General features: G+C 35.9%; 1 protein-coding gene across 3 annotated transcripts in view; it reads left to right on the plus strand.

The window, feature by feature from the left end:
- zmp:0000000926 (lysine-specific demethylase 6B) overlaps positions 1 to 24,317 on the plus strand; it is a 52,275-nt gene that overhangs the window by 10,943 nt on the left and 17,015 nt on the right. The window contains exon 1 of one of the 3 annotated variants that reach the window (XM_026945015.3): positions 1,537 to 1,905. The exons of 1 other annotated variant lie outside the window; for it this stretch is intronic. The gene's annotated coding sequence lies outside the window, so the exon portion shown is untranslated. Of the gene's footprint in view, positions 1 to 1,536; positions 1,906 to 23,374; positions 23,834 to 24,317 lie in introns of those variants that run through there. One more of the 3 variants, XM_026945013.3, reaches the window with a different exon arrangement.

A 24,317-nucleotide genomic window follows, 5' to 3' on the forward strand; every position in this document is an offset into this window, starting at 1 on the left:
ACGATTAACCCCTCTTGGACACAGCTCAAAAGTCACATTTATTAACATTAAAAAAAGAGACTTTTTCAGTAATACTGCATCTAACTCATTTGGGGGCGGGGCTATGCTTTAGCTCAGTTTATGATGTCAGAAAATAAGCTCTACCCCTTTTGACCAATCACATGTGAGATTAGAGGATGACAACATGGTTCCTGGAAACTTAGGCTGCATTCAAATTAACTCAGAATTGGGAAGTAATAACTCAAAATTACGTCATTTTTGACCTTCCTTGTAACAAAGTGGACAAAAATTTAATTCCTTCATGAACACTTGTCTTTTATTAGCAACAAGCTATCCAGCTAAGATTAGCAATATAAGTTCATGATGTATTTACGTTCAAGACAGCGAACTGTATGTCAGTGTTATAGATTTAACCAGATCATGTGTCTGTACATTGATTGATCTAAAGCAAATACTGCTATAATGTCATTTAAAAGTAGATAAGATGTGCTTTATTTACTGTTGACGATGTGAGCGGCCATCTTGAATCTTTAAATGACGTCACCTGCTGAACTCCGGGGTTAAGGACACTGTCCTTACTTTCCAAATGCAAATGGCAAATTGATGGTGTGTCTTCTTAGTTTTTTTTTTTTAGTCTGAGGTTGGAAATCTTACGTTACAAGCTTAGCATTTAGTGAAAGTGACACTTGCTAAACAAGCTAGTACCCAGCTTCGCTAATTTTAGTTAGGAGCAAATTGTGGTTGTTATGGTAATGTTATACAGTATATTAGCGGGTTTGGCTAGTGTGAAATAAATAGCTGAGAATACGATGATACAGCTCAAGATGCTTTAGACTGATACTAAAATCACGTGTGAGCTAGTTCACTAGCTGTTAGTTAGCCTGCTAGCTTTTAGGATGGTAGGTAAACAAGCAGGTAAGCATGAATATATCCTTTTATTTGAATATTTTCTGATATTATTCTGAGTTTGTAGATGTAGAGGTGTTTGTAGTCTATTTTAGACATTTCTGGGGATTTTAAACAAACTTATCGAATTATTCAGTTTCTGAATTCCGAATAATTCAGTATTCAGAATTGTTTATTAGACAGTTATCAGTTTGACAGACTGCATAAAGTTAATTCTCACTAATTAACTTGTTATCCTTTGTGTTCTTCAGTATCTAAATGTCAGCATATTACCATTTTTAATAACACTTTATTTAGCATAGAAAATGTAACCTAATACGTCTTATATTTATAAAGTGTTCTCATTGTACATGCATTTGTAATTTCTGTGGTTTAAACAGCACTCAGCCAATAGGAGCAGTCTATGCAGGGCCCATGCAGTGTATCAGCCAATAACAGGGCACAGTAGGTGGGACATGAGGCACATGGACCAATAAGGTGCAAGCTGAGAGGTTAATGAGAAAAGCTGCTGGGCTTCTTGCCAAGCGAAGCTTCTCTTCCACAATGAGACTGAGCTGTGGCTAATTATATACTGTACTGAGAGAGAGAGAGAGAGAGAGAGAGAGAGAAAGAGAGAGAGAGAGAGAGAGACTGGGGGATAGAAACATAGTAAGGGTCACAGAGGGCGACTAAGCTGAAGTGTGTGTGTGTGAGTGTGTGTGTGTGTGTGAGAGTGAGTGAGTGAGAGAGAGAGGAGTGTGTGATCAACAGCAGAGGGTGACCAAGCTTTCAAGCTAGAAAGAGAGAGAGAGAGCAGAAGAGAGAATGCTGACAGTGGGTGAGACAGAAGCGAGAGTAGATAGAGGATAGAGGGAGAGAGAGAGAGAGAGATAGAGAGAGAGATAGAGAGAGGAGGGAGAGAGTGTGTGACTGAGTTGGATGTTTGCATCAGCTTTAGCATTGCCGGCTGTTTCAATGATCAGACACACCAGTCCTCACTACAGCACGACACCCACAGAGGTAGGACACCGTGTGTGTGTATGTATGTGTGTGTGTGTGTGTGTGTGTGTGTGTGTGTGTGACAAACTATAAGAGTGTGTGTACACTGGAATCACTGTGATGATTGGTACAGGGAGAGGTGTGTATAAAGGTGTGTGTCACACACAAGAAACTCTTAAACGAGTATGTGTGGGTGTTTTACAGTAGCTATTTGCATGCATGAACAGATTCTGAGTGTTTGTGTGTGTGTGTGTGTGTGTGTGTCTGAAGTACGTAAATCTACTGCGAGTGTGTGTACAGGGAAGATCAGAATTCGATGATGGCGCTTAAGAGACTGAAGATAGTGACATAGTGACATCTTTTATTACATTTATTATATATGTATAGACCAACTCACACACACACACACACACACACACACACACATATATATATATATATATATATATATATATATATATATATATATATATATATATATTTAAAACACGTAATTCTATATAAAGACCTAATTACTAATTCTAATATAATCCTATTAATCTTAATATACAACAATGGATTAATGTATATATATATATATATATATATATATATATATATATTTAAACACTTAAACACGTAATACACTTAAACGCATTGTAGGTTTGTGCCAAATAAAGTAATGAATTTATTTTTTGTTTTTAGCTTTTTTTTTTTATTATTTTTTGTGTTTAATCATCTGATGATAGTAGTATATAACAGTTTTGACATTTATAACATTTATAACAGTAGTATATAACAGTTTTGACATAAAAAGCACTTTTTTATTTGAAAGGAATAGTGAAAAAGTTAAAAAAAAAAAAAGCTATCCTGCTTTGTGTCCTTTGTTAAGGTTAAAGTTAACACGACTCAGCTTCACTGTTACACAAGTCAGAGATGACAATATGAATATTGCGTTAAATTATATCACGCTAAGTTTTTTTGAGAAATCACCAGTTTCGACTGTACTTTTAAACAGTAATCGAGTTGTTTGATAAAATCTTATTTTGTTTAGACCATTTCCATTGCTTTTTTTTTTTTAAATGTAGCATTGCTGTTTTTGTGGTTATTTGTATAATGAAAATGGCAAAAGTATTGTGGAACAATACAATCGCACACCCAGATATAGAAAGGCACTAGTACAAAATTTTATCTGAACAAGTAATTAAATAAATAAATAAATTTGATCTGAAATAGTTTATAATGTGGTTTGCCACGTAATCCAAATATAATGTCATACATACACACCCTAACACAAGTCAATGAAAATTGTGAACTTTATATATAACTTAGCTAGTTAGCTAGCTATCTAGGTTCTGCAGGTAACGTTCAGCTACCACTGTGATAGCCTTTCAACGTATGGCTGCATTAATTATGTAATACCTTATTTTATTTAGTAATTTATTTCATTAAGTGATGGTACATAATTACAAAGCTAGCTACGTAATTACGATATATGATATGATATGATAAGCCACCGGTGTAAAACAAGCTATAATACTGTTTTATAAAGTTGCTAAGTAGCTAGTGTGATGGAAGTCTACACTGATTCAGAACACTACTTCCTCTCGAATCTAAAAGTGATGACACTAGTGATGGCAGGCCACCAACAGTCTGTGTGGCATATTTCCTTCTGTCATCAAACTACTGCATAAATCAGTAGAAATAACAGTGGTGCTTTGGTTGTTTTGTATATAGATCAGATTTCATCCGCCATCTTTGTTGGTGTCGTTATAGCCTGACAGTTCAGATACAGTAAAGATGCTGCTCAGATAGGTACACTGTGCTATTTGTTTGATTAGGGCCTAATATGGCCTCTCTTGTTATGGTGTATAGGAATGTTTATTGAGTGAGTAAATGCTTATTCGCTTGTGTGTGAGAGTTCAGATATGCTTTATTCTTATGTTCTAAGAAAAAGAAAAGACTGATAGTGTTTTACGACTTTATGTTTTAAACTATAACTGGATATTAAGTAAGGAGTAAAACACAATGAGGTGTGCTGTTATAGGAAAATAATCAACACCACACCACAATGTCTTCCTATAACATCCAATAAGTGTTTTATTCTACTTATATTCTTATTCTTATTCTTCATTTGCCAACGCTAACTAACTGTATTTAGTAATTAAATACTAACATGTCAGAATTTTTTATCTGTTTATAGTTACATTTAATGTTCTGGAACATCTGTGATTCATGCATCACTTACGTTATGGCAGCTACGTAAACTGCTGTTCCCTCATCGGCGTCTCTTTTATTCTCTCTTGAAATCATAAACATGCAGCTTGCCATGTTACTGAGACAAACGTGCAGCTTGCCATGTTACTGAGACAAACGTGCAGCTTGCCATGTTACTGAGACAAACGTGCAGCTTGCCATGTTACTGGAGACTCCTTCCATACATATTAAATAAACGTCTCTTTACAGAAGACCTCACCAAATCAACAGTTACATGTTTTTTAAATCTGTTTACGTGGAGTGTCCACCGTACAAGTCCCTGTGACTGAGCTGTTACTATAGAAACAATAATGAGCACATTAGTATAAACCTGCAGGTGAACTGCAGTCAGAGATGCTGTTATACCTGCTGACCAATCAGAATCAAGAATTCAGCAGCGCTCTGATATAAATAACAATGTTATAAGCTATTGTTGCATTGTAATGAGGAATAAATGCACTTTTCAGTTATATGCTAATTAGGGGTGTGATGATAAACAGTCCCTGATAAGGATAAGGAACTTATATATGTTATTATAAATATATTATATTGTTATTATATTGTTAATCCTTGACAGATTTTAATAAAGAGATGAAACAAGTCAGCTTTAAACAATATTTTAGCAGTTTCCTTTTTGCACACTAACTGAACCGCTGTGTGGTTATATGGCATTTACAGTTTTTCTCAGTTGCTTACTCACATTTCAGAGAAACAGCGTCTCTGCTCTCAAATGTCCTAACACATTTCTGAAAAACGAATATACAGGACGCTCAGCTATACCGATCTCTAACTAATAACTAATAAACTGGAGCTCACTGTGAGCGAAATGAAACACTGTCTCCAAAACCAGGCGCACACAAACACACCTCAAAATGAAATATTCACAAACAAACACACACACACACACACACACACACACCCACACACACACACACATTTATCATATGAATCTCTACAGCAAACTGTTTTTCATTTTGCACTTTTCAACTGAGAACATAGCTGTCAGTGTTTTTATACACAAAACTAGTATGCATATACAGTACATTATATGTAATGGTTTATGAATTAAATATTTATGTATAAAAGATTAAAAAGGAATGATTTCAGGTCGCCCCAAAATATACACCCAGCTTTGATGGGAATGAATGAAGTAGCCATTGAAAGCAATTCAGTAAAGAAAGAAAAATAAAAATAGTTTACTTATTACTAGTGATGGGCAATATGAGAAAAATATCACATCATGACACGATAACATTTCTACAATACACGAAAAATATCACAATGCACAGGTTTGCTAACAAACTGTCGGCAAAACAATATTATTCCATTTAAAAAACCTGTAATCATATTTATTTGTCTTTAAAAAACGAAATTATTTAACAATGAAAAAGGAAAAGTAAAAATGATGTAGAAATGTTGTAATGATGTAAAATTATGAATATTTAACAATTTAAAAATTCTGTATTAATTTTCACATCAGATAAGCTGCTAACACTCAGTTTGTAATTGTTATTTTTTTTAAATGGGAAGAAAAACAATATTTAAATGTAATAAAAAATATCATAAAAATGGCATAATTTATTATAATGTCAATATTATATTGTTATTGTTAGTATTTATTTATTTATTATTAAATATATTAATTAATTAAGCTGGATTTTCACCCACATTTTATCTAGATTTTAATCTTCATACACTTCATTCACAATGTTGTAAAAATAAAATAACCAAAAGTTTCCCCTGAATTTTATTGCATATTTGGCTATGTCTCAAACTGGCTATGTCTCAGATATCCTTTCATACTAGAGGTTGTTTAAGTGTACATGAGTGTGTCGAGTGTTGACTCTGAGAAATGCTGTACGTATAATACACTACAGAAGATTGTAATTGCAGTAGTGCGTGTGTGTGTGTGTGTGTGTGTGTGTGTGTGGGTGGGCCCTTTGTTAAGCCCAAAATGTCCCCATAATTATAGGAATGTAGACAGTTTTGTGGTCTCTGTAAAGAAAAGTGTATTTTATTTCACCAAAAAAATGCAGCTTTGGTTTGAAAAGCTGTTAAATACTGTATATATATATATATATATATATATATATATATATATATTTTTTTTCTGTCCTGAGGTAAAGCTTGCAGTTAGTACTAATGTTAGAATTATTTAGTTCCAGTAGATTATTTAGCTAAAGTAGTTGATAAGAATTAGAATACAGACTAAAAGTATACACTACTCTCCCCTAGGCATACGCTGATAATTGGTTACACAATACATCACAAGATACAATATTTCCCAATATTTTCACTGTCCCTGCTCAGGAGGAGGCTGTTGTGTAGGCAGTGTTTTTGGGCAGATAAAGTCTGTCCCATTCAGAGGCAAGCATGAAGACAGCTGTCTCCCTTATTTTGGACAAATTTGAATAAGTGTTGCATGTGTCGTTCTCAGAGAAGGCAGTCTCATAAATCTGTTCGCTGGACGAGAGTTCCACGAGAGTGTGAAAAACGTGTCAGGAAAGCCTGCTGCTTTTTTTTTTTTTTTTGAATCTAAAAACAATATTGTGATACGTTAAATAAAATAAAATAAAATAAAAATACTCAGTGGTGTGATGAAGTGGAGTTACTGTTACCACCCTGAAGTTGATCATTTTCCTATAACAGCACATCCTGACATTTTTAATTCTTCTATCACTGCAACAATTTGCCAGCAATTATGATTTTTTTAATTAGAGTTCAAAGTTTTTTTTTTTTTTTTTAATTTATCACAAATGTGTATCAGGCTTAAAGTAGCAGTAGAAGAGGCAATTGAGAACAATAGATCAGTAGTACATTTTCACTCTTGAAACTACAGATTTAACGTACTTTTTCTCTAATTTATGTCACTCTTTTAAGGTTTTCATTTGACTCACGCTCATAGTTATCCTTAATGTTGTAGTACGTCCATAACCGTATAATTAATAATAATAAAAAAAGCAAATTGTCATGTTATCGAGAAACCAGAAAGCATAAACTCCTCCATCCTGAAGACTTTCCCGTGGTGGAAAACTTAAAAGTACAGCTTTACCTCTGACTATTAGAAAGCTCTGACACTGGAGACTCCTTCCAAAAAATGTTAAATAAATGTCTCCTTACAGAAAACTTCACCATATCATCAATTGGTGGAGGTGGATACAAGTCTCTGTGTAAGCTGTTACTATAGAAACTATAATGTATTAGAATAGAAACCTGTGATTTGCAGCTGCACTACTGTCAGAATTATAAAAAAACACCTTCTGACCAATCATAATCGAGAATTCAACAGACCTGTAGTATAATGTATAATATTATAAACCATACAGTATACACTCTCAACAACAGTATTAGTCTGTACTTTGTAATTTGCCATTAATAATGCACTATTTGTCCCTTTAGTACCGTTTTGCCTGGGCATTCAAAATGTAATTTGACACAAATCCTCAATTCATATCAATTGTTTAAATAATTTTCTTGATGAGCACTGAATTAAGCTGCCCTCTAGCAAAAAGGCTATTAAACTGTATCTTGTTCCTTTTTGCTAAGATTGTACCTTTATCCTTCAGTGAGTATCTTTGACCTGGAAATGTGGACACAGTGCACCTTTTAACATTTAAGGTACATAATTGGACCGCAATTACCTTTAAAGCTTTACAGACACACTATATGAACCTTCCTAGGTAAAAGATACAAGGCATACTAAATGTACCTTAAAGACACCTTAATTTCATCTTCCAAGATGAGATATACATACAAAAGGATTATATTATATTATATTATATTATACCTGAGAGTACAACCCTGTATAATTAATAATAATACTGTATATTTTTTTTCTCAGAATGTTCTATAAAAGGTTAAGTGACGATCATGATATGAAGATGGAATATTGGCAATAAGCAGATTATTTATTTCTTTTATCTATTTACTACTATTGTAGCACACCATTTGTTTTATTAGTGCTTTATTAAACTTAAAATGTTTCATCACAGTGTCCACACGTTGAGCCTGTGTCTGTTAGCACGCAGCAGTGTATAATGTCACAGAATTGGGCTGTGTGAGGTAACAAATGTATCTTAAATAGAGAAGTCATTGAGAAGCGTAAACTAAAATCACTTCTTGTTTCCTTTCTCAAAATGTGTGAGGTTGTGAGAATGGTATGTGTGTGTGTGCGTGTGTGTGCACATTTATGTGTTTTGCAGGTGCTCATTTATAAATATTCATAAACTTCTCTCTCTCTCTCTCTCTCTCTCTCACATACACACACACACACACAGTGACAGAGGCACACATACAGAGACTCACACATATACACTGTTACTGACGAGTGCAAGGATTCACTCACTCACTCACTAACCATGATATGGAAAGCAGTCATGATCATAAGTATGAAATAAAACACTGTGTTAGAGAACAGTAATTATCAACATGATGGTGTGATGAAACAGAGTTACTGTTACCACCCTGAAGTTGATTATTTTTCTATAACACATCCAGAAGTGTTTTATTCATCTTACATCACAACGATTTGCCAATGATTCAATTTTTTTCACATTACACATTATCTGATTATACAGTGGACATAAAAAGTGTACACACCCCTATTATAATTGCAGGTTTTTGTGACGTAAAAAAAGGAAACTATGATAAATCATGTCAAATCTTTTTGCACCTTTAAAGTGATACAGCAACTAACTCAATTCAAGTGAAACACAAATAGAAATGCTTTAGGGAAAAAAAGAAAAAACATAATAACCTGGTTTTTTTAAAGTGTGCACACCCTTTTATAATGGGGACTGCGCTCAAAATTAACCAATCACATTCAAACTCATGTTTAAAAGTAATTATTATACACCTGTCATCAATGAAGTGATACTGATTAACCCCAAATAAACATCCAGCTGTTTCTGAAGGATATTCTTGACACGCTTCATGGTTTCATCCGACTGCTGAAGCCATGGTCCACAAAGAACTTACAAAGCATGTACAGGATCTCACTGTAGAAAGTTAGCGATCAGGAGAAGTGTACAAAAGAATTTCCAAAACATTAGATGTAGCATGGAACAGCATGAAGGCCATCATCACAGGACGTTCCTCCAAAACTGAGGAAAGGACGGGAAGAAATCAGGAATATCAGGCAGGCTGCCAAGAGACCTATAGCAACATTGAAGGAGCTGCAGGAATATCTAGCAAGCACTGCTCACTCCCTGCATGTGGCAACAATCTCTCATATTCTTCACATGTCTGGACTATGGGGTAGAGATGCTAGACGAATGCCCTTTCTTACAAAAAAACAGCAGCATGTGGCAAAATGTCTTCTGGTCTGATGAGACCAAGGTAGAACATTTTACGCATTATTCTAAAAGATATGTTTGGCACAAAAACAAGACAGCTTATCACCCAAAGAACACCACACCCACGGTGAAGCATGGTGGTGGTAGCATCATGCTGTGGGGCTGCTCCTCTTTAGCTGGGGACTGCGGCTCTAATCAAAATAGAGTATACCAATACCAATCTATTTTGGCACAAACTCAGCAGGGCAGAAAAATTCTACCTTCCAGCTTGATCAAATTACAAATCCAACTCAGCAAAGGAATGGCTTCAAAAGAAGAGAAGCGATGGTTTGGAATGGTCCAATCAGAGTTCAGATCTAAATCCTATTGAAAACCTGTGGAATGACTTGAAGAGGGCTGTGCACAAGAGATCCCCTCGCAGTTTGATAGATGTGGCCATTTTTACAAGGAAGAGTGGGACAAAATTACCAAATCAAGATGTTCTAGTTATGTATTTGTATTAGTTAAGGGCTGTGCACACTTATGCAACCAGGGAATTGTATTCTTTTTCTTTTTCTTTTTTTTCACTAAAACTTTTCACGTGAATTTTGTTGGTTGCTATATCACATTAAAGGTGGAAAAGAATAGATCTGACGATTTATCTTGGTTTCATTTTTACATCACAAAATGTAAAACAGGAGTGTGTAGACTTTATGTCAGCTGTAGTTGCATTTAATGTTGTGCAACATCCGTAAATGTTAGTTCCTGTTATCATTTACGTTACCTCACTGCCCTCTCTTTTTCTCCCTCTTGAAGCTAATGAGAAGGGGAAAAAATGCAGTTTGTCACATAACTGAGAAATGGCAAAGTACAAAATCCCCTGTCCTGAAGACTTTCCAGTGGGGGGAAAATGTAGACTAACAGCTTTACCTCAAAGCGCTGACGCTAATGGAAGTCTTCTTATGCAAATGCTAAATAAACGCCCCCTTACAGAAAACTTCACCAGAATAATGTTTATATGTTTTTCATTGCTAAATAACAAAACTAACATATGCATCTCTGTGAATAAGCTGTTAGTATAGAAATTATAATGTATTATAATGAGCACATTAATACAAACCTGTGATTTGCTGCTTCACTAGTGTCAGAGGTGCTGTTATAGAAAATTTATCAACACCTTCTAATCATTCAGAATTGAGACTTAAGCAGAGGTTTCATAAATAGTCAACATAAATTACATTAAAGTACACTGAGAGAGCAGAGACTGTATGGAGTAGAGAGAGTTTAAAATATGAACGGGGCTGCATGTGACATTCGACATGGAATATTACTGAAGTCCCACCCTTCGATAAGAAGAGCTAATCACCTTGTAGGTAAAGGTGTAACGAGAAAAATCCAACTTGTCAACTCGACATGAAGGTACTACAAGGATTTATTTATTTATTTATTTATTTACAGTTTATTGTGAATTAGCTACATCAGAAACAGAGAAGCTACACACATAAGCTCCCTATTCCATAATAGTAGATTTAAAGACAATATTCTAGCTAAAAAATATTGTACATAATTAATAATTAGCTTTGGTATAGACCCCCAACCAGGTCAAACGTTTGTGATCTGTAATGGAATTTAACTGTAAAAATCCAGCCAAACTTCATAGGAGCTAGTTAGGTAGTTGCAAGGCAAGTCCTATTGTCCACACAGTGCACTATGTAGGGTGTAGAAGGCATTATGTTCTGCCCTATGCAGTGCACATATATAGGGTGCAGGAAGATACTTGGAGATTCAACCTACACTCCAGTCTGATGATCGTTACCATAGAAACAGCCAAAAATAAGGATGACACTGTAAAGATCCATTTTGGGTTCCCCATTGAAGAGCCTGGTCTTCTTTGAATGGAAATAGCTTTCCTGGAGCGTTGCCAAGATGGCCGCCGAATGGACAGACTTTACTACGAGGACGTTGGAGAGAGGGAAGGTTTTGCATTATTGAGAGTGAGGCTGTGTCTCAAATTACAATCTATGCACTATATTCTTACACTATACTAGCTAGTACCTGGATTTTCTATGAGAGAAACATCTCAACTCAAATGTGTGTGGTACCTCACATCATTCAGGGGCTAGAACAGCCTCCACAGGAACAACTGCATGTTTGTAGATCTAAATATCCAGGCCAAATTTACATTCATTCATTGGTTTATTCGTTCACTGCTTTATCTTGCATAGGGTCCTGGTGGATCGAGGGCCAATCTTGGGAACACTGGGCATGAGATGGAAATACACCCTGGATAGGATGCACACACATTCATACACGCATTGACACCTAGGGCCAATTTAGCATAGCCATTCCACCTGATATGTTTTTTTGGGAGGTGGGAAGAAACCAGAGAACCTGGCAGAAACCCACATGGACCCAGGGAGAACCTGCAGAACAGCACACAGAGCGTAACCCAAGTTCAGGATCAAACCGGAGACTCTGGAGCTGTGAAGCAGCCTAAGTTTTTCTCTCATAATACATGCCTCCTCCGAAGTTGCATTCTTGCTCGGTGTGAAGTAAAATTTGAACTGTGGTGATGTGTAATGGATCATTCTGCTACATAATGCGGGCTGTGAGCGCTTAAAAAAGTGTTGTGATGTTCTACACTTTATTTCTCAGTGGTTCTAGCACATCATTAACAGAAAAAAATCATTATTAATAGTACACTTCATATCACTGTACATTACATCACAGAGAGAACGGGGTCTCTCTCAGAAAGCCTTCCAGACAGACTGTGAGAGGTCTTTTTTTTTTTTTTAAATACAGAAATCTCACCCTTTCGTGTGTTTGTGTGTGTGTGTGTGTGTGTGTGTGTGTGTGTGCGTGTGGGTGGGTGCAGACTTTAATGAAATACAGACAGTTCTACAAAGAAGATGTTACCTTGTTCACTGTCTGGCTGTCTCATACTTTTGTGGTGTACAAGTGGCCCCAGTAGTCATTTTCACACACACACACACACACACACGCACCTTGATCACCCAAGGAAGGGGAATTCCAAAATTTCACGTCAGGCTTCCCAACTAAATTGCTTTCACTCAATAAAAAAGGCACACACTTGCTTTTCACAGAACAAAAAAAATATATATTCAAAATTGAATTGCTTTCTTTGTCACCATAGTTTAGAGCTGTCTCCTTCAGATTTCCAACTTATGAAGCAGAATTGTAGTTTAGAAGTGATTCAGATGATAAAATAGTTCCAAGGTGATATTTATTGTATACTTCTTTTTAATGCAACGTTATACTGCCATTTTATGACTCTCTTTATGTACAGTCCAAATGTTAGTACAGTAAAAAGGAATAACTGAGCCAAACAATGAACTCATGATGCTAAACATTCAGTTACAGGCTATCATTACTTGCTTCTTTCAATTTGACACCATCTGTATCTGGTTTAGTGCTCCAAATATCCTTATCTATATTTATATTCAAAAAGTGAAGTGGGCGTGACTTTAATCTGAAGATTTTTTTTTTTTTTTAAATTAAGCATGAACCCTATCGCTACACCTCCAGAAACACTGGAAAATGCTGAAAACCACCCAAAGAAATGAAATGCGTGATGTCCCACTCTGACAGTTCATAATTGGCTACTAAAGATGTGCACAGACCTATTTTTTAATCCCACTTGCACAGTTATTGTTTTTGTTTGTACCTGTCTGTGATATTTTCTAACAAATTTAGTTGATTCTGTTTCTCAAAAAAAAAAAAAAAAAAAAAAAAGACTAGTAACGTACTTTAAACTACTGTGATATTGACCAGGCAGTTACTAAGGATGACTGAAAAAATGCTGTAAATGTATCATGCAATGGCACCTTCGAGAACATAAAAATCTCCTGATCCCATGATTTTTTTGTTGATTCTGCAGGATCCCTGTCCCGATGCACAACTCAAGTCTCAACCACATGCTCTGTGAACCTTTCTGGCAAGCTTTCTAAAAAAAAATGAATAGTGTATCTGTTTTTGTATTAGTTTAGAACACAATATCTGTTCATTCCCAGTGTCTTCGTATTCGGTTACATCCCTAGCCTCAATAGACACATGTCGAGAAACCTGACTTCAGACATGGCACACAGGTAAAAGAGACACTGTTCCTTTAAGACAGCTTGATTATTTAAGAAAAAATCATACCAAAACACCATATACATAATTCTCACAAGAGTCTGTAACACTGTTCTGTCAGGAATTAGGGTCTCACTGCATAATTGAAAAGAACTAAGGTGTAAAAAATGTGAGAAAAAAAAAAGATTTGAGCTGAGCATAGTTCGCTTAGAGGCAAGAAACCATTTTACTTTTTAACAGGTTCATATGTACAGGTCCTGTGCTGAAAAAAGTACTAACACTGCCTCCCTAGTGCATCATAGATTTGGGACAGCATCGAGTTGGATAAACACAATAATTTGCTCTCAAGTGTGCGTGAGTGTGTGTGTGTGTGTGTGTGTGTGTGCGTTTGTGTGTGTGATGGATTAGAGTGCTGTCCTTCTACTCTGTACCCAGTGCTAACAGTTCTAATTGTTGGCCAATTTAGGGTACTGTCCCCTCATCAGCAATTTTAAGGCTTCATCTCAAATGCTAGAATCATGCCCAGTTTGTGTTCTTGGATGTGTCCCAATTTTAAAGGCTTAAGGTTTGTAATGTCCTTTCCATATGCTAAAACTCATCCTCTTCCTACAGCATGTTCAATTTAAAAGCTCCTTCCCAACTGCTAGAACTCATGCTTAGCCAGTGATCTTACTAGAACCATCAGAACCATCTTAAATATTAGAATCATCCATAGTTAGTGTTGTTGTTGGAAAATGGCCATTTTATGGATCTGTACTAAAGGCTAGTTAACTCCAGGTTATGCCTAACTAGTGTTCTTGCTAGAACTTTGGTCAGTTTAAGGTTACGCCCCAAACACTAAAACTCAAGCCTAGCTAGTGGTCTTACTAGATCTATTCATTTTAAGTTCGCTTCCAGATGCTAAACTCATGCTTAGTTAGTATTCTTACATGAGCAACTTTACTTTCAATGCTCCTTACCAAGTGCTAGAATTCATGCCTAGTTAGTGTTCTGCCAAAATGTCGTCCATTTTAGGGTTATGTCTCAAACACTAGAGCTCATGCCTAATTAATGTCCTTACTAGAGTGTTGGCCAATTCATGGTTCTGTCCCAAAAGTTAAAACTCATGCCCAGTTAATGTTCTTACTTGGACATTGGTTCTGTCCCAAATGCTAGAACTTATACCTAGTTAGTGTTCTTACTAGAATGCATTCAATTTTAAGGTTCCAGATGCTAAAACCCACATCTAGTCCATTTTCTTATTAGAGTACCTGCTAGTACTCATGCAGTTCTTACTAAAAGGTTGACCATTTTAGGGTTCTGTCCAAATGCTAGAGCTCATGCCTATTTTTGTGTTCTTTCTGTTCTGTCACAAATGGTACAAGTCATGCCTAGCTAGTGTTTTTACTGTTCTTACAAGAAAATTGGGCATTTTATGGATCTGTGCTAAACGCTAGAACTTATGGATAGATGACACCAAGTTATGCCTAACAAATGTCCTTGCTAGAACACAAGCCATTCTAAGGTTCCATCCCAAATGCTAGAAGTCATGACTAGATAGTGTTCTTGCTAGAACATTGACCACTTTAAGGTTACGTCCCAAAAGACCCCAGCTAGGGTTCTTACTTGATCGACTCAAATAGTTGTAAGGTTCTGTCCCAAACACTAGATCACACACCAAGTGTTTTGTTTTTACACCGTGATTTTAAGGTTCTGGGCCAAATGCTAGAACGTGTCATATTAGTGTCCTTACGAGAACATCAGGCATTTTAAGATTCCATCTTAAATGCAAGAATCAGGCGTAGTTACTGTCCTTACTACAACATCAGCTATTTTAAGGTTCCATCTTAATTGTTCAAACTCTTTGTGAGTGAAAAACAGAACAAAAAACCTCACTGCTGCAGTGAATCGTGTGTGTGTGTGTGTGTGTGTGTGTGGGTGTGTGTGTGTTTGCTTATTGTAGAACACACACTGAAATTACTGCCTCTTCTCCACCCACTTGCACCTCTCTCTCTCTCTCTCGTTCTGTCTCTCCTGATCTATTTCTTTTTCCATTTCTGCCCCTTTATCTTCCTCTCTGTTTTCTCCTTTTCTCTCTTCCTGCTGTTCTCATTTCTTCTCTCTCAGTCTCTCAAGTTGCTTTAGTGAAGATGGAGAGATCAGAATGATGTTCAAAAGACAGACTTTTCTCTTTTTTCCATCTTCTTTCTGATCACTCCATCAACTCAAAAGTTAAATAAAAGTTCGTCTCATAAGCAGAAGATTCAGGCTGGAGAGAAAGATAGAACGAGAGGAAGAAAAAGCAGGATACAGAGAGAAGGAAAGATAGAGAGAGGGGAAAGAAATAATGATATGTAGAACAAATAGAAGGGGAGAGAGGAAAGTGAACAAAGAGGGGAGGAGAGAAAGGGAGGGATACAGAGAAGGAAAGAAACAGAAAGCAAGAAATAAATGGATTGAGAGAAGTCAACATGAAAGAAGGAACAGAAAGAAGGAAATGAATAAAGGAATAGAGAAAGGGAAAGTAACAAAAAGAGGCAAAGAAATGAATGGAGAGAGGTGGAGAGAAACAGAAGAATATAAAGGGGGAAAATCAGGGATAGGGTGAGGGAATGAAATTGAGGGAGACAAAAGAAAGAAACATATGAGAGGAAAAAATAAAGGGAGGATAGAGAGAAAGGATGGAGGGATATTTAAAATAAAGTAGTAAGAAAGCGAGAGGGAAAGAGAGAAAGAGAGTTAAATAAGAGGAGAGAGCTATAAATAGATGTAGAAAGATGGAAAGATAGATAGATAGATAGATAGATAGAGAAAAATAAACAAACAGAGGTGGAACAAAAGAAAGAAAAAGAAAGAAATGGAGGAAAGAGCAAAATAAGTCGACAGTGAGAGAGACAGAGAGAGAGCGAGAGCGAGTGAGTGTGTGCGCGTGTGTGTGTGTGTGTGTGTTGATCCTATGTTAAACAATTATGCAGCCTAAGTGAATTTTCTTGAATGATAATCGAGTATTCTCTCCTTTTCCACTAACACACACACACACACACACACACATCCCCGGGTGTTTTCGGAGGAAGCGTGACTGTGTGAACAGTGCTATTAATGGTCCTGGCTGGCAGCACCCCTGTGTGTGTGTATGTGTGTGTGTGTGAGTGTGTGAGTGTGTGTGTGAGGAGTCAGCACTTCTTAAAGCAGAACATGACATACACAATTATATACATTCGCTCTTTACACACCTGCTGCAAAGAGAAAGCACTGCAGATTCAGCACTACACGCACACACACACACACACACACCAGTATCAGGTGTTAATAAAGATTAGCAGTGTTGTTCCATCCCAAAGTGTACTTACTAGATCAGTTCAAGGTTTCAAATGATGCTAAGAGGGTAGAATCAGCATAGCAAAGAATTAGCATGAAAACACACAGAATGTTGTTAACTAGCATGCTAATGGAGTGAGGGGGTTAAGGACATTCTAATGATCTACTTTTTTAAATTAATCATTTAATTTACATCTATATTTTGGGTAACAGGTTTATACTTTGAAAGTGTCCTCATCAGGTAGTATCACAATATCAGTGGAAAAAAAAAAAAAAAAAAAAAAAGGTCAATCATGGAACCACCCAAATATTTCTCATTTCTTATTTCTTATTTCACATTTATCATAGGTGTAAGGTAAAAATTGGTGTATTTGGGCATGGTCCTCATGGCAAGCAGAGAATATTAGTTAATACTGCATTTTTTTGTGTACTTGATTGCTTCTAGATTAAAAACCATTGCTTAGCTGTTAGCAACAAAGTTAGCACTTTTGGTTTAAAGGTAACCCGAGGCATTTTACAGCCCAAGGTTTAGACAGCTAGGACAAATGCTAACATTTATGTGTATCTCGTCATGGTTCAGCTACTTGGCTAATTCCCACTCCTTTTTACATCTTTTAAAACAAAAAGTTTCTGTGATTTCTAACTACTAGCTATAGGTGCTTGTGTTGGGGCCCACCAGTTAACTTGCAATGAGCTAGCTATCTAGCAAACTGTTTAGCAAGCAGGCAACCTAGCTTGGCAAGCTAGGCACTTAGCAACAGTAACAATAACTGAGACACATTGCTTTAGTACATCAAATTAGTTCATGTCTTGTTTGTAGTTATTATTATTACTTTTTTTTTTAGTTAGACAGTTCATGTCTTATAATTAGCTATGTTAGATGTTACAGTAAATTAGCTAGCTAGGTAATCCAGTGAGCCATGTACAGCAATATTTAAATGCTAGCAAAGATAGCAAACATCAGGTGATACTATATCATCACCTTTCTCTTCTCTGCTAATATTTACAGCTTAAAATGGCTGCCAGATTTTCAAGCCTGAGGCAGAAGCTAATGTGAAACAGAAATCTGCTGTGAATTCATAAACAACTCATAAAAACTCTCCACACTGTCATGTTTTTTATATTTAAGAGCAAAACACCGTTAAATATCATAAAAAGGTTTTTTTTCCCTCCAAATGCCAGCTTTAAAAGAGCTTTTATTTTGATGGCTTCCCTCATTTGAAAAGACAGTGTCATTTTTCAACGTTTTAAGAAAATAATTAACATGGCTGTAAATGAAAGAAAGAAAGAAAGAAAGAAAGTTTGATGAAGAGAAACAGACAGGAAGGGGCACAGGAATAAAACAGAAAGGAAAAGGGGATAAAGAGAGAGAGAAGGAAATGAAGAAAGAGATACATAAAAGGAAACTACCAGAGAAAACTCAAGGATAAAAGAGGAAAAACAGAGAAAGAGTAAGGAAATGAAACTGAGGGAGAAAAAAAGAAAGAAACAGAGAGAGGAGACAGAAAGACAGAGGTAGAGGGATCGAGAGAAAAGATAGGGGGAAATTTAGAAAAAGTGTAAGAGAAATAAACAGATACAGAAAGATGGAGGGATATAAATAAACAGTGGGAATAGATGGAGGGAAATAGACAAGTAGAGGAAGAAATAGAAAGAAAAGGGAATCCAAAAATGCCAGATTTTTCCACTTTTTGGAAAAATAAATAAATGTCTATGATGGAGTGTGAGGTTATCAGTGGGCTGAAAAATACACTCAAAAAATAATACACTCAAAAATAATACACTCAGGCTAAGAGCTGTAGTGTGTGTGCAAGAGTGTGTAGGATGTGTGTGTATTATAGAATAAAATGGGGTTACCAGGTTCATTGTGTGTGTGTGTGTGTGTGTGTGCGTGCGTGCGTGTGTGTGTGTGTGTGTGTGTGTGTGTGTGTGTGGTGAACAGTACATTCTCTCTCAGTTAAAATATTCTCATTTATTCCCAAAAGTCCTCTGTATCTTCCTTCTGTGGTGTCAATAAATAAATTCAGTGTTCCAAATAATGCTCTAAAATCGATTAGGTGCATAAAGATGTGAGTTTGAATGCAAAAACGACAGGAAACTGCAAAGATACCCATATTATTTGTAATTCTGCCTTTTATATACATGCTGTTGTAATTTAAGAGGAATAAAACATTCAGCTGGAAAATGTTTTTTTTTTTCTTTTCTGAAATTAGTGACGAAGAGATTAGAAACATTTTGCACATCAATAGCGCACACTTTTCAGTGGCCTTGGATCCTTAATTTTCTCTCCCATTCATCACCTCCTCAGACATTTCAGACATTTCAGACATTCCATGTTGGTTTTAAAGCTTAAAATCAAACCCGGCAGCTACTGTATGAATCATGACCTTCTCTAAACGACTGTCTGTAGCTCCGGGAACACAAGTGATAACAGGAACTAATTTGTTTCTCCAGAATTCCACAACATTAAATGTAACTAAATGGGTAAGAAGCATAATGTGACGTTCATTAATAAATTAAAAATGATAATTGTTGGGAAACTGCTGTTGTATAAGAAGAATAAAATACTTCACAACGTGCTATTATTGGAAAATAATCAAATTTAAAAGTTTCATCACATCACCAAGACCAAGTGTTATTTTTTTCTTTTATACCACAGCAATTTGCCAAAGATTACATTTATCTATCTATCTATCTATTTACTTATTTCATTTTTATTATTTTAAAGAATGGCATGTCATCCTTTTTATCCGTTTATAGTTGTGGAACACCTGTGAAAAAAGTTCCTGTTATCATTTAGGTTATAGCAGCTATAAACAGCCATTCCCTCACCAGCCTCTGACACTGGAGACTCCTTCCAAAAACATCTTCTTATCTTTGTGTAAAAACATCACTTTTTTTATTATTAGTCTTAGATTATAGATTGTCTGGCCCGTCTAATATTTAGCTATTACTATAGAAACAATTATGTATTAGATTAAATGCATTAATACACATATGGTATAGTAAATGAATAGAAATTGTACAGAAAATGAATCACCACCTTCTGACTAATCAGAATCAAGAATTAAACTGTGCTGTGGTATAACGATTTTTAAACAATATCAACCTCCACCTTTTTTTTTTTAAATATAGAGCGCAATGACCACAATGACTAATTATGCTAATATGAGCGCTAATCTTTCCTCCATAATCACACTTTGTGGGATAAACACGTAATATGTGTCCTTTTTTTGCATATTATTTATTCTATATATATATATTTATTTATACCTATTTCATTCTGAAGAAAAGAATAGATACATATGTGTACATAACATATGAAAGTGATTGTATTTATATAAAATATTTTTTATGTTCAAAAGACACTGCATATAAGGAATGACCCATATACTAAAAAAAAAAAAAATACTGCACCTTAGTTTTATCTAATGAACATAATTTTATATGAATGTATAGCTAATGTAATATCTAGCTAGCTAGCTGTCTATATCTTACTATCTGTCAGTGTTGGTCTGTGTCTCTAACTGAATACTCCTATCTATTACTAAACAGATACAATTCAATAGAATAAACAGAATATCTATGGTGTGTGTAATTGTGTGTATGTGTCTGTGTGTATTTGTACACTCACGTACACTGAAGTGTGTTTGTATCCACCTACAAGCGCTTCATACTGAGACTTTGACGTGGGTTTTAAAACTCATTACACTCCAAGTGAAACTTTACCCTCAAATGTCATTACAAAAATAAAAACATGTCACACAAGGGTTTTTCAAAATGTCACTCCATATTATACCATATCAGTTTGTGTGTGTTTGGCTTCTCTGTCCCTGATGACGTTGTTGTGTTTCTCCTGTTGCAAATGTTCAGAAGTACCCCCGATAACAATGATGTACAAAGGGAATTTTGGAAATTTGCATAATTTGTGAACCATTTGGATGGAAAATTAAGCTAGAGTTCATGTCTCAATGTTGCGTGTTATATTAATCATCATAAATGTTTCTGACCAAAAGTGAAAGAGCGCAGAAATGAAGGTTGAGTCACTCTTAGGAAGACAAAGAATATTCAATATTTTTATTGACAAGATATTGGGGTTAGCTGAGAGAAGAAGAGGAAAACAGAGAGAGATATCAAGAACAATCATTCATTCCTTCATTCATTAGGTAGGATTGTGGTGGATGTAGAGCCTATACCAGGAACACTGGGTACAAGGCTGGGATACAGATAGATAGATAGATAGATAGATAGAGTGATAGATAGATAGATAGATATGAATAAATAAACAAACAAACAGTGTAGGGCAATTTTAATACTAAAATAAATATTAATACATGTACACATTTTAATATAAATATAAAATATTAATCCATTAATTCATTTTGAAACATTTAAAAAAATTATTAAAAAATAAAACAAAAACTTATGCCAAATAAAAAAATAATAATTTATAAGGAAAATAATGTCAATTCTTTATTAACGCTTTATTACTACTTTATTTAAAAAACATTTAGAGGAAACAAAGAAAAAGAAGAAGAACATTACAGAGATCACTGCTAAGTAGTGCACACTACTTCACATACACACACACACACACACACACACACATACACACACACACACACACAGCTTGTAATCCTTTGTTCCCTTTCCTTCCTTGTCAATCACTTTGTATCCTCCTTTTCCTCTGTATCATTCATTCAAACCTGTCCTTGACAATCGTGTGTGTGTGTGTGTGTGTGTGTGTGTGTGTGTGAGTGTGTGTGTGTGTTTGTGTGTATGTGAAGCCTGGATTCTGCTGTGTCAGACGGATCTGGTGGCATTGCTGCGGGAAACGTGATCAGCTTTGAGGAAAAAACGCTGCACACAGGAAAAACGAGGCGTCACACACACACTTGAAGAAAAACAAGGACAATATACATATTTATCTAATTATCTATCTATCTATCTATCTATCTATCTAAAGATAGACAACTAAAGATGTCACTGGGACAAAAGTTTCCCAATGATGGGAAATACTTTGAGGTGTATATAGGATTGTTTAATTAAGAACACTGCATTCATTTTGGTTTTGACCATGATTTAGATTTAGTGTGTGTGTGTTTATGTGTGTGTATGTGTGTTTGTGTATAAGAGACAATGCATAAAAACCTGAGGACTAATAAAAAGACCTCAGAAGTCATTTAGTCACATTTCAGTATGACCTACAGCAGTGTGTGTGTGTGTGTGAAAACATTATTCATAAAAGAATGTCTGCTTCTCAGGGTGATGAATACCGTCAGGCTCTATATTAAACACAGCTCTGTATTATAGCCACTGTGTTATTATATTGCTCTGAAATGTGAGTCATCAGTGTAAAACCACTGCACTTATTCACACTCTGCCATGGCATTCATCACAAACACAGCCGTCTGCCTACCAATTTATCCGCAGTCTAGTGCAATAGATTGAATTCTCCAATCTGATTGGTCAGAAGATCTGATTAGGTTTCTATAAACGCAGCTCTGACAGTAGTTCAGCCATAAATCACAGGTTTATGTTAATGCACCGCTTCTAATACGTTACGGTTTCTATAGTTACGGCTCATTCACAGGGACCTGTACGGCGGTCACTCCACGTAAACAGATTACAAAACGCATGCAGTCATGGGTAAGGTGAAGTTTTATTTAGCATTTTTGTCTCCAGTGAAAGTTTTGCTCTCTCTAGCTTTGTTTTGTTGTTTTATTAACTTCAGTGGAAGTATGCGAGGAAGAAAATCACTTCGGGACGTGCTGTTATAGTTTTCCTATAACAGAGCACATACAATGTAGCTATTAAATGTAACTATAAATGGATAAAAAGTTCAACATGTCATTCTATAATAAGAACAATTGTAATTGTTGGCAAATTGCTGTAGTATAAGAGGAATAAACCACTTCAGGATTTGCTGTTATAGGAAAATAATCAACTTTAAAGCTCGTGTCAAGACACATCACACCTCCCCTTTCTTGATTATTTTCCTACAACAGCACAACCCCAACTGTTCTATTCCTTCTCAAATTCTGTATTAAATGTACTTTTTCACAGATGTTCACTGATGTTCAGAACATTCTGACATACTGAGAGCTGTTTATGCGTTTATGTGGAAAATTCTAGTTAAAAAACAACCTGATTTAGCACAGAACGTAGCATTTTGTTGCACTGAAGCGTAACTTCGGTTGCTCTAATGGCTGTAAAATTTTCTCTAGCTCAGCTCCAAAACGTTCAGCAGTTCGGACTGCCCTAACTTATTACTGTCGATGCAAACGATTTATGAATGAATTATTTGGAAATTTTTTCATTAAAATTGAGGCTTACTTAAAAACATAAAATGGCGTTAGTGTTACTGCTGACGTTGCACCTGAATGGATTATGAGTCAAAGAGAAATGAGAAGTGTGGTGTGGTGTGTGTGTGTGTGTGAGAGAGAGAGAGAGAGAGAGAGAGAAAGAGAGAGACATACAGAGTGCAGTTTTGATTTGAGTCAGAGTTTGTGTAGGACGAATCTCCTCTCTCTCCATCTCTTCTTTCAGTTTATCTCGATCTCCCTCTTCTTGCTGTGTCTCCTACAGAGTGTATTAATGCTCTGTGTATGTGTGTGAGTATGTGTGTGTTTGTGTGTGTATACACGTGTGTTAGAGTCCATGTGATCTCTAGCCACTTAGTACAAGTGTGTATGTGTGTGTGAGTGTGTGTGTGAGTGTTTGTGTGTGTGTGTGTGTGTGTGTGTTTCTCAGTGAGTAAGACGAGTGGGCGAGAGCAGCAACTGGTCTGCTGTTGCATGGCAAGATATTACTCATTTCCTTAGCTGTGTACACACACACATACACACATACACACACACACACGCTCACTCTCTTTGCAGGCTCTCGACGTCTTGTGACTCCTCGGTTGTGTCTGTATTGGTGTGTTTGTGTGCTAAAGGTCTGTTGCCATTGCTGTGTATGTGTGTGAGGAAGAAAGTGGGATCTGTAAGCGCGTTACACACTCGGAGAATTTTAGCCACTGCACGGATAGCTGCTCTGCCCACTCAAAGGTCAGTCACACTATATCAGCGCTTGGAAGGGAAAACACTCTCTATCTCTCTCACACTCACGCACATACACTCCCATACACACACACTTGCATTCTATATGTTCACCAGTTTGTTTGTTCTACTTAAATTCTGATTCTATGCAATTTGTGAATTAAGAAGTTGTTTGCTCTTTATCTATCTATCTCTCTATCTGTGTCTCTATCTATCTATCTATCTATCAGTTTAAGTATGTTTTATTTATATTGATGTACCTATTAGGTGTGGTGATCTGTAGGAGCCTTGCAATTCAGTTCTATTTCAACTCCGAGCACTATGATGGGAATATAAACCAGCTCCTTATGCATCTTTATTTATCTTGATTTTTTTATTTCTACAGCCTAAATTATGATATTTTTCCCATTATGACCTTTTGCTGCTCTTAAAGGTTAACATTTTCATTATTCATCCATTATATAAAACTATAGGGTTAATGAATTTCCATCAG

The sequence above is a fragment of the Pangasianodon hypophthalmus genome, chromosome 16 (assembly GCF_027358585.1).
Source record: "Pangasianodon hypophthalmus isolate fPanHyp1 chromosome 16, fPanHyp1.pri, whole genome shotgun sequence".
Lineage (NCBI taxonomy): Eukaryota > Metazoa > Chordata > Actinopteri > Siluriformes > Pangasiidae > Pangasianodon > Pangasianodon hypophthalmus.